Raw genomic sequence first — 12,470 nt, 5'->3', positions numbered from 1 at the left:
TTGTTCATTACCACAGACCCCTGAAGGGCTGCATAAAGACCAGCAGGAAGAGGGATGGGGACATCCTATTAAGAGTCCCTCTGCACTGCAGATGAGAGCCATATGTTCATATTTGGCTCCATGTTTGTGAGTAGTACCTGAAATCTATGATTATCTGTATATTCCTTATATTGGCAATATTGCACTATGTTATGTTATGTTCTTTCTTGTAGAATCATCAGATGTGTGTTCCGCCTATTGTATGTATATATTTTAGATTTTTGTTTGAGTGGTATAAGGGGTTCCCACTCAGGTAGTTTATAGCAGGTATCGCTAACACATATACCCATTTATTGTGTATTTCAGCAGTCCGCTAATATATATATATATATAAACATATTATGTATGTATTTTGCAAAGAATGGCCAATTTTTGTGCCCTTTTGATTTGCCCAATCATTTTTTCAGAATCACTTGCTTAGATGAACGCTGGACGAGTTGAACTGCTGCATAGGCAAAATTTGGTTGACAATGTTTAATCTCCCCCTCCCCCACTGCCACACACACACAGATTGATTCAGTCAAACCATTTTTTTGTCGGGAATGCACAAGTCACTAAATTGAGAACTACTGAAAATTCTAAGTGAACTTTAAATTTAAATCCAAAACTGACTCAGAGAAGTGTTCCAATCCAGCTATTTTGGACTGACTTTTGAAATTAACTTTCAATTCACTTTGCATCAATTCCTAAAAATTGTCACTTTAGAGAACAACCCTGTAAATTAAATGACTTTTAAGCAAATGCAAAACATCTTTGATTACAGCAGCACAAGGGTTGATTAACTGCAATGAATCATGACGAAGGGAAAATCAGATTGGAAATTCAGGGTAAATTAGTAAACTGTGACTATAGATAAATCAGTGAATTTAAAATAGGTCAATTAACTTGACCAACATTTTTCAATTTCAGTTCACTAAATTAACTGTTTATGGGATAAACCCATAATTTTATTATTCGATTCAATGTGTTAAAATGTGCTGTTTTTTTTGTTTTTTTTTTTAATATAATTTGACAATTTTTATTGTTTTGTCATTTTTCAAAGGTATAGGGGTACAGAAAGAAGAATAGGGGGGGAGGGGGGGGAAAGGGGGGTTGCATGTACATTATAGACGTTACAGAATCACTTCTGTTAATTGCATGAATACATTACACATATATTAGTCTCATTTGGGTCTAGTGTTGGCATAGGTTATCATAGCATTGTGAAGGTAACAGTACAAACAAGTTACTATGCCTATATGAGCCGTATTCATCTATGCAATATAGCATAGTGTGGTGCAGCTGAGATTGGTTGTAAAAGGTCTAGTCCTTAACTTAAGTGTGTGACACAGTTACCTCAAGTCCTGTAAATTTTGTGTAGTAGCAATGCTTTTGTGCGCTGATGTTGTGTTCACGGATTTGCCCTTGGGGCAATCCGTGTCTTGGCACATCTCGTTGTGCCTATCCCATTTTTCCCAGGCTATTTCCCAGTATCTCCTGTAGTGCTCGTGATTTTTGTTGGGAGGAGTGTTTTGTCGCCTCATTATGTTTTCAAAGCGGCCAGATTGGCTTATAAGGTTTTTACACATGGGGATGGTGGGTATCGTTTGTGAGAGCCAGCTCCTTGCTAGAGCCCCCAGAGCCACTATATTTATATGGAACATGAGATATCTATCTGGTTTAGGTATCAATTCTGGGATGTCAAAGAGAACGTAGTGTTCCAGTCTATGGGGCAGTGTTTTCCCCGTACAATTTTTAATAAGTGCTGCTATGTCTTCCCAGTACTGTTTCAGGACTGGGCATGTCCACCATATGTGTGCCATCGTTCCTATGCCCTGTTTACATCTCCAGCATATTTGTGTGATCTTGGGGTTATACTTATGCAGTCTGACTGGTGTTAAATACCACCTGTACAGGAGTTTCTTGGCCAGTTCTATATGTTTCGAACAGAGGGAGAAATTTTTGGGGGTTAGGAACATGCGTTCCCATTCGTGTTCTGTGAATGTTTTGTGAATCTCTTTTTCCCACGCTTTAGTGAAGCTATGTTCGTTCAGAGCTGGTTTCGCAGGCAGAGCTGTGTAGATAGAGGATATGGTTTTTAAGGGTGGTCTGATACCTGTGTACATAGTTTCGAAGTCCGTTAATTGTTGTTTCTCGAGGACTATTGTTTTCTTCTGACATTGTGTGTGGAACCACGAGGCTATTTGACGATATGAGTAATGTGCCGTTGTTGGTAACCATGGGTTTCTGTGAGTGTGTTAAAAGTTTTTAAACTCTGATTATCGAGCATCTGGTGCAGGAGGTGTATACCGTGTCTTTCCCAGATTCTATAGTTGAAATCTGTGATAAGTAGCTTGAGTGTTTTAAGTGGTATAACTGTAAATATCAATGAGCCGTTTGTAAGATTGGCTCTGTGTTTTTCCCAAAAAACAGCACAGTGGTTGGGAGGCAATTCGAATTTTGTGGTCTATCTTGTGATGGAAGCCACACTAAACTATCCGTGCTAGCATTCCCAGCCCATTCTGCTTCTAAGGGTTTCCATTGAGGCTCAAGTGCCCCCGGTCTCGCTTGGACTATACTGCCAAGTATTGCAGCATGGTAGTATTGTTTGAAATTTGGCATGTTCATGCCTCCTTTTCTCAGTGGCATGTGCATAATTTTTAGGGCTATTCGCGCCCTTTTATCATTCCATACAAATCTGGTCACCCAGCGTTGTAATGTGGTGAAATAGATGGATGGAACATGGATCATTAGGGACCTGAAGAGCTATAATAGTTTGGGGAGTATTATCATCTTAACTGCCGCTATGCGGCCTGACCATGATATGAAGGCTGACTTCCAGTCTTGTAATTGTTGTTTTATATCTATACTTAATTTGCCGTAGTTAGCACTGAACAACGTGGACTGTGATTTGGTAAAACGTATGCCTAAGAAAGTGATGTAGTCATTTCTCCAGTCATAGTGGTATGTGTGTTTTAGTCTGTGCGTTGTCTCCTGAGGTAATCCCCTGCTTAGGGCTTGCGTTTTGGATATGTTCAATTTGTAGTAGGACATTTTACTGTAATTGTCCAGTATGGAGTGAAAATGCGGCAGAGATTCGTCTGGGTTTTGTAGTGTCATTAGTACGTCATCCGCAAACAGTGTGAGTTTGTTCCCTAGTGTGTGTTTTGATTCCCGCAATTAAAGGTTGTTGTCTAATGAGTGTTGTGAGGGGTTCGAGTGCTAAGACATATAAGAGGGGGGAAAAGAGGGCATCCCTGTCTGGTTCCATTCGTGATGTTGAACGGGTCAGACAGGAACCCTGCGTTGGTTATTCTTGCAGTGGGGTTGCTGTAGAGTGCCAGCAGGGTATTCATGAATTCAGTGGGGAATCCAAATTTCTCTAGTGTGGCACGGAGGAAGTCCCAGTTTAACCGATCAAAGGCCTTTTCGGCATCCAATGATAGGAAGAGACCTCCTTGTTTCTGTTTTTGTAGATGATATATGAGGTCTAATATTTTTCTGGTGCCATCCGTGCCCTGTCTACCTTTTATGAATCCTACTTGATCTTCGTGTACTATTGTGGGGAGCATTGGGCCTAGCCTGTTGGAATAAATTTTAGCTAAAAGTTTGATATCTGTATTGAGAAGTGATATGGGGCGTAGGTTTTGACCTTTGTCTGGGATCTTTCCTGGTTTGGGTAAAGTGGCCACATGGGCCATAAGCATTTCTTTTGGTATTGTTCCCGTTGTGATTATGTGTTGGAAAGCTTGTTGTACAGGGAGTGCAGAATTATTAGGCAAATGAGTATTTTGACCACATCATCCTCTTTATGCATGTTGTCTTACTCCAAGCTGTATAGGCTCGAAAGCCTACTACCAATTAAGCATATTAGGTGATGTGCATCTCTGTAATGAGAAGGGGTGTGGTCTAATGACATCAACACCCTATATCAGGTGTGCATAATTATTAGGCAACTTCCTTTCCTTTGGCAAAATGGGTCAAAAGAAGGACTTGACAGGCTCAGAAAAGTCAAAAATAGTGAGATATCTTGCAGAGGGATGCAGCACTCTTAAAATTGCAAAGCTTCTGAAGCGTGATCATCGAACAATCAAGCGTTTCATTCAAAATAGTCAACAAGGTCGCAAGAAGCGTGTGGAAAAACCAAGGCGCAAAATAACTGCCCATGAACTGAGAAAAGTCAAGCGTGCAGCTGCCAAGATGCCACTTGCCACCAGTTTGGCTATATTTCAGAGCTACAACATCACTGGAGTGCCCAAAAGCACAAGGTGTGCAATACTCAGAGACATGGCCAAGGTAAGAAAGGCTGAAAGACGACCACCACTGAACAAGACACACAAGCTGAAACGTCAAGACTGGGCCAAGAAATATCTCAAGACTGATTTTTCTAAGGTTTTATGGACTGATGAAATGAGAGTGAGTCTTGAAGGGCCAGATGGATGGGCCCGTGGCTGGATTGGTAAAGGGCAGAGAGCTCCAGTCCGACTCAGACGCCAGCAAGGTGGAGGTGGAGTACTGGTTTTGGCTGGTATCATCAAAGATGAGCTTGTGGGGCCTTTTCGGGTTGAGGATGGAGTCAAGCTCAACTCCCAGTCCTACTGCCAGTTTCTGGAAGACTCCTTCTTCAAGCAGTGGTACAGGAAGAAGTCCGGCCCTGGGGACTTCCCAGTGGGTAGTCAGGAGATAGCAGTTGCTATCTCTTCTGTCGTAATTTGTGCGGATAAGGTGTCTTTCTGTTTAGGTGTCAGGGTCGGTAACGGTATTTGCTTCAAATACTCTTCGATTTCCGTCGTGGTTGGCTGATATAGAGTCGTGTCTGTTTTTACATTGTACAGGGCGTTGTAAAAGGCCACTAGTTCCTTGTTCATGTCTTGTGGGTTCCAAAGTTTTTGGTTAGTTTTGGAGAGAATGTATGGGATTTTGGCGTTGGATTGTCGTTTTCGCAGCATGTTGGCCAGGAGTTTGCTAGCTTTATTCCCTTGCGCATAGTGGGTCATTTTAAACTTTTGCAAGGTATACGCTGTTTTTTGGAAGTGCTGTTCATTGATTCTAGCAGTTAGTGCCTGGATGCGAGTGAGGAGGTCCTGTTGCTTTGTTTGGTATTAGGCTTGGGTAGTGTCTCTGAGTTCCCTTAGTAGTGTCATAAGTGCTGCCCGCTTTTGTTTGTTGAGATATGAAGTCCTGCGGATCAATAGTCCCTGTATCACAGGTTTATGTGCTTGCCACAGGGTTGGGGCCGTAAGCTGGGGGTCTGCGTTCATGGTGAAGTAATGTGTAAGCTCTTGGTTTAGCGTGGAGGTAAATGTTTGGTTATAGAGAAGCGAGTTGTTCATTCTCCAGGACCCTTTTCCTTTGTAGGAGAAGGCATCATCGAGGAGCGATCTATGCACCAAGATACTGACTCCTCTGGCTTTATGGCTATATGTGGAGTGGTATTGGTGGGGGAATTGTTTAAGGCCAAGGGATGGCATTTTCAATCTTTGGAAGTGGGTCTCCTGGAGACATACCACATCAGCGTCTTGTTTCTTCAGTTCGGATAATAGCATTTGGCGTTTGTGGGGAGAATTTAGTCCCCGAACATTATGGGAGTATATCTTCATTATGGGGTGTGTTGGAAGTAAAGTTTAGGCTTAATCTTAATTGAAATGAGGTCTCAGTTGGTATCGGGTGATGCAGTAGTAGGCTGCGGGAAGGCAGCGACGATGTGCGTTGCGCGGCTATAGATAAGTAGTGGTGGGGCTGAGGTTCATAGTTGAGGACGGCGAGATGCCGTATGCATTCACGTTTGTTGCAACCTGGGTTGGGGAGAGAGGTAGGGGTAAACAGTAGTCCTTTAAGGGACTTAACTATGTACAGTTTTGCCCTAGATTGGGGCTTGGTACTCTTTATTAGTACCTGGGGTGTTGTGAGCATGCGTGGTTTGCTCACTAATGAGGCTACCTGGGCTCCTTCATTATTTAGTTCATAAAGCGGACCCTGAATTTGTGCTGGGTTGTGTTCCCCCGTGTGGTGTATGTAGTGTTTTCCTGGGTAACGAATATACCGCTCACTTCAGGCTGGCCCCGGAGGGGTTACAGGTGTGGGGAGGTGATGTGGAAACCGGGTGGGGAAATGTATAGGGCTCATACCATACACTTATACAGTTTCACAATACACATTACAATACATATACAGCTGGGTAGTCTAGTTAATAGTAAGTCAGGTTCCCTTGCGCGTCAGAAACTAAGGTATCTGAGGCTTCTCCTGGTCTTTGGGGCGTCATTATCGTGATGTGTTTGGGATCACTTGAGCCCTTTAGTATGAGGGTTTTATATTTATTTATTTATTTATTTTTTGGAGAGACTGGTTTAGTCTATCACAGGGGTAGGCAACTTTTTAGCAGAACTGTGCCGAAATAAGATGTGATATCTTGTAACGTGCCGGTCCTATTTATTTTTAAATGAGGTGTATTTGTTGCCGTATTCTGCTTGTGGTATTTATACTGCAGTTGCTTTGTATCGTATTTGTGCCTATATGAGCTATTGTATTGTATATGTTCACAAGTAGTTTGTGGCGTTGTGTATTATACCTATGAATGTCTGCTGTGTATGGGGGCTGCTTGTGGAATTGTGTGTGTAGATGGATGTGACGAAGTGCCCTTCGCCACTTTGTCCTGGAGAGGCCTGCTTGCCTGCCTCCTCCCCTGCGACTATGGTCCTGGACTATATTGCACTGTAAACCCTATATTCGGGCACATGGATTTGTATTAGGCTGTCTCTAACCCTTTAACTATGCTGTAGGTCTGGACTGCTAATATAACCGAACAGCCAGGGGATTTAGACGAATATATTGCATGGGAATACCATTACTGGAGAATACAGCCGTTCGTATGATTTCATACGAATTCTTTGTGCTCTGAATAGGTGGCCGCCATTTCGGGACTTTTACACGTGTCCGCGGCCATCTTGCGTACGAACAGCGGTGTTTGCCTGTGAACGCATGGAACTGAAATCGGAAGCGCAAACAGGCGAATACCGCTAAGACCTCCAGACATCCAGAACTACGTACGGAAACTACCGAACGACCGGCCGTTCGGTAGTTATACTTAACTTAGTATGGGGATTCTAGCGATCACAAAGATGCGAATGGATGGCAAGAATTTCGTCTATTTTACCGTGCGAACGGAGACCGACCGCAAGGCCAAAACTCATGGAACTATTTTCGGCTAGTTGGTCTGTGCGGTCGGTCAAAACTTTGGAGCTCTGTATCTCCCGAACCATTCATCCGAATGGGCTGATTTTTGGACAGACTGTTCCCCTGAACAAGGGCTATTTATATATACCAGATTTAAAGCTGTACCCCCTGTTTTTGGGGTACATCCAGAACTTGGGTAAAATAATGTACGTTTTAATTGGGTTATGTGTTTATCTGAGGGGAGGAGACGTGGGGGTGTTACCATGCATGTGATTGGTCAATTTCATCCTCCCCCTGGGAGTGTCCTGTATGTACCTGATCCTAATAAAAAGCAGGCTGGGTGTTCCAGTCCTCAGACCTCTTCTGACCCTCAATACGTAGCCTTGTCTCGTTATTGGAGGGAACTGCTATATCACACTGGGGATTGCTATGCGCTGCATATTCCCCTGAGCTCTTAATCACTTAGCTCTTGTAAGAGCTTGTTCCGGATACGCTCTCCTGGAGGAGAGGTCTTCCCCACACGGTCCTGGAGGACAGAAGCCGATCCAGGGTGGAAGGAAGACGGCGCGGCTCCAGTTCAGCTACGGCGGTTGTGGAGCCTGCGGTGGTTGTGGTGTCGTCTGCAGTGCTTGGAGTCCTCTGAGAGCGCTAGGAGCATCCATCAACGGAGGGTACTCGGTCGGGGTGCCAGGTGATCCGTTACAATGGATATGTCACATTGTGTGTTTAGTAGTGTGTGTATGTGAGGGACTGTTTGGTATATTGCATGTGGGGTTGTGTGCATGTATGTGGATTGTAAGTGGTGTTGAGTTTGTGGGAATTGTGTGTATGTTTGTGTTTGGGCTGTTTGTATTATTTGTATGATGGGAGGGTTATTCTGCAGGTCTGTGTATATCTAGCAGTGTGGTTGGGTTCCAGTGGGGACCAGGCTGGCCAGGTACAGGTCAAGGACAGGAGGTGCAACAGCAGTTGCGGGCTGCTCTACTACAGTGTGGATTCCTATTCACAAGTGCTGGGAGGAAGTGATCTGAGATCACTTTCTCTACATGCTGTAATGCATTAATTGAGGATTGTCCTGCACCACCTTTTTGTATTACGATACAAAAATAAAGTGCGCTGTGCCTATTTTTAAACAGTGAAAACAATTAGTGCAATATTGTACAAATAAAGTGATTAAGTGCATCAGATGTGCAACACACTTACAAATATAAATATAAGTATACAAAATGTGCAAAAACCTTTTAGTGCAACAATTTTGTGCAATAGAAAACCAATACTTAACTTTCCCAATTATGGAATTTGCTTTAAAACTTCTGTCAGCAATCGAATATGTGTCTCAAAAAGAGAAGGGAAAATTCACAATCATAGGATAATATGTTAAAATATAAATATTAAGAAAATATAAACCAAAACACTCACAAGGGTAGAGCAATCAAGTCTGCTCTAAACTATGATGGCTTCTCATGCAATGATGTAGACTGGAAACTGTGGTGAAGTTGAAATCCTTTATTGGCAGGTCGCTATATCTGGCAGGTAAGTCCCTCTTTGGCTTTTTCCTCCTTATGGTAAGTGCTGTGCTTTGCAGTCTCTCTTTCGGCGCCGGCTTTACAGAGTCTCTGTGTGCCGAAAAGACTTCCTGGTTCCAAGCACTTCCAGGAGGCGGGGCTTAGCGGACGTCTAGCGTAATGACGTCAATGACGCTCTGACGTCATTACGCTAGACGGCCGCTAAGCCTCGCCTCCCGGAAGTGTTTGGAACCAGGAAGTCTTTTTGGCACACAGAGACACACAGAGTGCACTTTATTTTTGTATCGTCTTAGTATAGGTGATTGAGCTTTTTCACTGTATATAGTGCTGCTTTTTAGTAATTATTGTTGTTTTATAATTCAGCGCCATAATAATACTTGTGTGTTTTTATCATTCTTTACCTTTTTGTATTAGCAGATATCTGAAGTTTCACTGGGACTCCTGATAGGCCAGGGCCTGTTTGGCCCTGAGTGCCATGCAAAGACACTCCGAGTGCCGTGCATGGCACACGTGCCATAGGTTGCCTACCCCTGGTCTATCAACTCGGTCCACTAAGGGCTAGGTCTGTTTATTGGACCTCGGAATCATCACCTCAGGAGGTGGGTTTCGTTCCCGTCTGGGTTTAGTAGAGTTTAAGCAGGTTGTCAGAACCTTTAATGGTTAGGTAGTGCTGGTGACAGGTAATCCCTCAGTCAGGGGAAGATACACCTAAGGAAGTCGGGGTAAGGCTCTCGGCAGTACAGGGTTCAGGTGTGCTTTGGCGATATATGGATAATTCCAGTAAATGTCGCAGGGTGGTCTGGCTAAACATAATAAACTATAACTATTAACAGATAGTTCTTAGCATCAGAACTATGAAACAGCTCGACATTAGTCAACATGACAAGCAGGGTCAGTGTGGTATATATACATTACCAGCCAATACATGCTGCTGTAAGTGGAAAGCGTTATGTGGCTGGTAATAGTCCATGGCTTCTATGCCTGTCGCCACTCTTGTGGCAGCTTCTTTGCTTCTTTTGGCGTTTTGTTTGGTCGAGGGAGCTTCCACTCTCGGAGAAGCTGTTCCCCCTTATCTGGCGAAAGTAGAACTTTTGTCGTACCGTCCTTGGAGATAAGAAGCTTAATGGGGTACCCCCATCTGTATGCGATCTGGTGCTGCCTGAGGATGGTGGTGATGGGTTGAAAGGCTTTCCTCCAACGCAGTGTTGCTGCTGACAGGTCGGGGAAAATCTTCAGGTCGGTGTATTTGCTGGGGACGTCTTTGTTATTTCTGTTTCAAAATGAGCTCCTTGACGTGGTGATAGTGGGCACACAGGATGACATCTCTGGGTATTGAATCTGGCAGGTGTCGTGGCTTTGGTTTCCTGTGAGCTCTGTCTAAGAGCAGCATATCCGACGGCGTATCTGGCGACAGGGCTCGGAAGAACTCATGCAGGTAGGCCCGGAGGTCCACAGGGGCCACCGATTCTGGTATGCCCTGTAGCCGCAGATTATTCCTCCTCGCTCTGTCCTCCATATCCATAATTTTGTTCTCTAGTGTGCAGACAGTAGACTGTAAGGAGTCAACCTGGCACGTTAGTTGGTTGTGTGCGTCCTGTGTTTCCTCCATTTTCTCCTCCACTTGGGAGGTTCTCGCGCCCAATTCCCCTATGTCCTTTTTCAGGCTTGCCAGGTCCGTTTTCCAGCCGGACATCATTTTGCAGGAAAATGCCTCAAATTGTTCCATAAGGAACTGTTTAGTGACCGGTTCCTCTAAAGAGGGAATTCCCGGTTCAATAACAGGGTCGTCGTCGTGCGAGCTTTCTCCGCCATCTTGTTGGTGCGGCTGAGTCGTGTGCTTTGCCGGCGTGGCATTTTGGCCAAAGAAATTATGTTTTTCGGCTTTAGTCGTCTGCCTCTTTTGCTTAGGCTGTGACATGTTGATTTGCTGGGTATTTGGGTTGTCTGTGTCAGGGTTTAGTCGCCTATTTTCGGAGCCCATGTGCCGGAGCTAAGATTTATGCGGCCATCTTGCTCCGTTGGTAGCCACGCCCCCCCCCCCAAAATGTGCTGTTTTAACGAAAAGATGATGATGATTCTGACACCTTGACTTGTTTTGCCTTTTGTTCCTGTGATGTGTGCATGTTGGGCAGATATAGGTTCTCTCCTGTGTCAGTTTCCCAGCTGCTCTGTTGCAGAATTCAGGCAGCTGTCTCCCCAATCACAATAATGGTGTTTGATTTAGTTTGTGGTACATCATCTATACTGAGCTAAAGTATAGTTTTATGAGCTCTAGTCTCTTCATCAACTCTCCACAAACGCCTTTACTTTTGTAAACTATGTGTTGTTCTCAAATGATCACTCCAACCCCCTGAAGCACTTTAGCTTGCTGCAGTGCTTCATGTGTGAAGAGTGTGTCCCCTTTTTTTTATTCATTTTACAAAAAGTGCAGGTTTCAATAGAACTTGTCACTTTTATCAACTAACCTTGTCACACAGCCCGGACTGTCAATCAGACAACCTGACCTGTTACTTCTTGGTTGATTAGCTCAGTGGGGCTAAACTCAGGAGGCAGCATTTGCCCAGAGCACCTGCCATGCAAAGACTTCTCATTGAGCTGCACTGGGCTGTCTGTGATTGGACAGCCACAGAAAGTCTGGGCAGAGTTAGAAGGGGAGGTCTTGCAAAGGCAGCAGACAAGAGATTTGTAGCTTTTGCAAGCTGTTTTTAGATATGCATTTTTTCCATTGGGGTTATTAAATGTATGCATATTTCCATTTAGTGTAAATCTGCTAAATAGTGAGATATATATATTAGTATCTGGGCAGTAAAGTAGAGTAGCTCCATTAAAACACAAACACTTTTCTTTAGAGAGGAATTGTTATACGTTAACAACTAGAAGTTAACAATTGATTGTGAAATTGAAAAACAGAAATATAAATTTCAAATGAGGCTGCCAAGGCACATGCTGTCGTGTCCTATGGTATAACTGATAATCCCATGATGCCATGCTTACCAGCCCATGAGCACATACGCACATGCACAGCATCATGGGAAGGCACAGCTAGGGAAATGTCAAAGACAGTACAGAGAAGTGGTGCTTAGCTACACTGCTCACTCATAGAGAATGTATCAAAGACAGTACTTACACTGTGCTCAGCTGCACTTCTTACCCCAGTAAATACTTTAATAGTGTTTACTCACATTTGGGAAAACTAAGCTGTCAACAGGGCAAAGGTGACAATTTATCTTTAATACGTGGTTTGTTTCCTAATACTGGGCTAAATCATTTTATTACTGTTAATTTATGTAAATTCTTAAAAGAACTGGCCACCATAACAACTTAATTGAAATAAAGTTGTTATAACGCTCTGTCCTTCTGCTGCTCAGAATCTTGGAAGAGGAATCCTCGCCATGGGTGCCGCTGATTGGAGGAGAGTAACTTCCAATTCACAAAACGGTTTGAGAAAAAAACAAAAACCTCCAAGTCTGCTATGCTTCCAATGTAACTAAAATGTAAAAATTTAATTTAGTGAATAATTCTGTCAGTTCAGTAGCAATTAACCCTTTGTCAAAAGTCTATTTATTAACTGAAGTTACAGAACTAGAAGTCACACCACAGCTCTAAGCTTAGTGAATGAATAGATGGAAATAATACTATACTCATGAAATGCAAAGCCATCTTCTATAGTCTTAATATACTAAGTAGACATAAACACTTTTTAAAATCATCCACCTAAACCTCTTAACTTGGACATGATTTGGAAAGGCACAC

The sequence above is a fragment of the Pelobates fuscus genome, chromosome 8 (genome assembly GCF_036172605.1).
Source record: "Pelobates fuscus isolate aPelFus1 chromosome 8, aPelFus1.pri, whole genome shotgun sequence".
NCBI classification, from domain to species: Eukaryota; Metazoa; Chordata; class Amphibia; order Anura; family Pelobatidae; genus Pelobates; species Pelobates fuscus.
This window is presented reverse-complemented; position numbering follows the sequence as displayed.